Source organism: Cynara cardunculus (assembly GCF_001531365.2).
Source record: "Cynara cardunculus var. scolymus isolate 2C chromosome LG 17, CcrdV1, whole genome shotgun sequence".
NCBI classification, from domain to species: domain Eukaryota; kingdom Viridiplantae; phylum Streptophyta; class Magnoliopsida; order Asterales; family Asteraceae; genus Cynara; species Cynara cardunculus.
The window spans coordinates 8,428,539-8,432,391 of NC_037544.1; positions in this window are offsets into that span (position 1 = coordinate 8,428,539).

Genomic DNA, 3,853 nt, shown 5'->3' on the forward strand with positions numbered 1-3,853 from the left:
TATATATATATATATATATATATACATATATATATATATACTATTTTCCTTTGTATCATTTATAATCCAACTTACAACCAATCACTGCAAGTGCTCTCAAAACTTAATTACATTTGAAGATACGTGGCAATAATCAATCATGTTTCTATTTATAAACATCCGACACAAACCTATATTTTGTGATGTATCCATTCAATATTGAGTTCAGATGTGGTCCATAGCATAGTCAAACTTGGAGTTTGCTATCCTTTAAATAATATATAACGTATTAAAGAAAGGTCGTAATTAGGGTTTTTGTTATCTTAATCCAAGAAGCAGGACCATTTAGCTAGTTGGGTGGTGACTTTACAGAACATAATTTGTCTTTCCTATAAGAACAAAGAGATTTGAATAATCATGCACCCCATACATCTAAAAAAACTTTGGCTAAAAGCTTGACTTTATAGTACATTTATTTTCCGTCAGAGGGTTTAAGCATGCAACCTAGGGTTTCATAATTCAGCCATCTTTCGGGACCACTACTCCATTATCTTCCTTGAATGGTGTTGCTATTTGTATTCATGACATAATGCAGTACACGGAAAGTTAAGTTTTTTACTTGGTTTTTGGTACCCATAACTTCTTACATCTCAGAAACTACATGAAAGGGATGGAGGGTATGACACATTGCAAGAGGGAGCAAGTAAAATCCTTGATTCAAGCACATGTGACAGAGAAGGACAAACTAAAGCTGAACATCTACTAGTTGTTTTGAAGGGGATAATTGTTTATGAATATAAGGGTTATTTGAAAATGTGCGCCATCGATCTATAGATCCCCGTCTTCCATCATGAACTAAAGGAGAGTTGTGCCTCGGCAACCGTGTATCGGTATTTAATTATGGATTTACATACGACAAACTGTCGCTGCACGGAGTCTTGTGCGCCCATTTTTGGTGACATGAAGTTATATGGTATTCGAAATTAAGGGTTTATGTTGTGCAACAAGGTAATTTGAAGAAACTTTTGAGTATGCTAAAAAGCCCTTTCCCAACATTGTCATGTATATTGAAATAAAAATTTCTTGATTCTTATTAAAGTCATCAACTGAAGCTATATGATATTTGAAATTAAGGGTTTATAAGTGTTTTTAATTTTGTTAGTTTGAGTCTTTTTAATTAAAGTAATGGATAGAATCCATCCTTTAATGTTCTGGTATGGTGGAAGGATGAAAAGGAAAGGAAGAAGCAGCCTAAACATGTATTGATTAATAACAAAAAAGCCAATATCACAATGTGTATACAAGATTGCATAAACTTTGTCTAAAGAACTTGAATCGATTCTACCGTTATTACTAATCCATATTTTTAATGTGTTTGTTACAAGAATGCAGTAAAAGGTCGCCCCTATCGAAAATATTTTGATATAGGAGTGATTCAGAAATCTTGTAACCTCCAAGCAAGGATTCAAGCCACTTCACTTTAGGAGATAGTATAGTTCATCTTATTTGCACTGCTCGATGTTGTTATCCCCTTGAAGGTTTTTGGTCTTTTGATTTCCGTTTCAAGTCATTTATATTTCTCAAGAATCTGAGGTCCTTAAGTGGATTTTATATAAGGGGCTTCATCCTCTAATTCCCCCACACATGAATTTGAGCAAGATTCAGCACAGTGCACAACAAATGGCTCAAGACCCACAAGAAAATGATTCCATTTTCTAGAGTTTTATCACCTCAATCCATCACCCCCTCTTCCAATGGCTCTAAGGCTTTCCAGAACATTTATTAATAATTCGTCGAAGTAAAGAAATTGGGCAGGGCAATTGAAAGAAAGAAAGAAATGAGGAAAAGGAAACAGAATTCACAAGAAATTTAAAGATTGGCGCTTCATAATAAATTAAGCATTTCTTGATCTATGTAGAACAAATATGAGCTTCAAATGCTTATATCCCTCATCAGAAATCGGTTCAATTAGATTATATTCCATCACCTTAGCAATCAGTTCAATGGTAGGCTTTCAGATTTGGAAGCCCATTATTCCCAATGTTCACTTTCTTTGGTTACAAATGGCTAGTTTATTTCAAGCAACCCATGTGCTGTTCATGCACTTGATAAACAAGAGATCTCCATTAAATTCTTTGTTTCTACTATCCAGCTAATTGGCTGGATTGTTCCAGTTCCTACATCAAAGTATATTTCTTGCTACAAAAAGATATTGGTATTTAATAGAGAAATAAAACTATATAATTGATTACGAATATACATATAACTTCAATTATCACATGTGTTGTTAATCGTTTCAAATGTGGATGCCATGATTAAATTATTTAATTATTTATGAATGTATAGAGGCAATATTTATATGTACAATTATTTTTGTAAAATTAAATTTTTTGACTATTATTGCATATGTATTGGGATTAATATAGAGTTTTTTTTATAGCTCATGTGTATATATAAAATGATCTCATAGAAGTTGTCATCAAAAGAATATAGATGGTATTTTGTCACACCCCGCTAAAGCGGAAACGCGAGATGTAACAGGCAAGCGAGTCACTGCAACAATTAATAAATAACACCTTTAAGTTTTACAAAATAAAACGAGTTTAATAGCATAACCAAAATTTTTATAAACCCTTCATTTACAAAACTTCCGATTCGAACTTAATCAGCTTTGCCACGAGTATGCTCCCAAGTGAAACAAATCTTAATTACGACCTGAAAAGCATGGAACATAAAACGAGTCAACTACAAAGAGTTGGTGAGCTCACGGGTTTCCATATGCATAAAATATTTCAATGCATAAACCAAATATTTGCAAACATATGCGAATTCTTTGCACTTAATAAATGTAAATCTTTCACGATGTAAATCTTGAGATGCTACTGAGACGCTACTGAGCCTTACCTAACCAACTTGCCCCATTAATTTACGAACAACCATAGGTAGCCCGTACACTACTTAGGTCCCACAGTTCGTAAAAGTACTAATTCAGCGGTGGTCCAAATTCCACATGATTAGACAAGAAAACATAGGTAATGTGCACCCTTTCTGGGTGGGACTGTCAACACAATAGCGGTTATCCACAATACCACGGCCCGGGGATGTACCCGAGTTAACAAGTAGCGTTTACGGACGGGGACTTTTATTTGGAAAAATATACTCCCAAGCACATCAATTTAGCATTTATTYCAAGTGCAATAAYAGTTAACAAAACATAACATGGTAAACCCGACTAAGCAGTTCCTTAGTCCARAGGTTTCAAACAGAACTTGACTAWGCAGTTCCTTAGTCCAATGGTTTCAAACAAATAATCATGCATAGTTTGCTCAATCACATGYTTTTCCCCCAAAACAATAAACAAARCATTTAAAAGTGGGGCCGTGGGTACTCACAAGTTTGCTGATGAATATCCAGAGGTTGACCCTAGAAGCTTTCAATGCTCGCCCGATCTTCCTAAACAGACCAACAACCAGCGCTAAAATCACTTAAGGTTTCTTGCCCAAGCTAAAGCAGAGTTACTTACCATGCAATGCCATCAAGTTTTTATAAATTAAAGTTGATATTTTATTATTTTACCTTTTTTTTTAAAAAGAACCTTCCGAAATCCTCATTATGACGACATATTTACATCATCCAAAACAATGATGACAGCCGCCAATTTCTAATATCAAGAATTTTTTAGTGGGCTTGAGTCTCTTCGTAAATACCCTACAATGTTGAGTTACACAGCCCCCAAAACAGATTGCATGCTCCAAGAATGACAGCAAATATGGGGGCTCAAACTCATCATTTTTCAAGAATTTAAACTCTAATTTTTGAGCCATCATCCTCGATCAACTTCCAGAAAATATTTTCCGATTCCATTACATTCTCG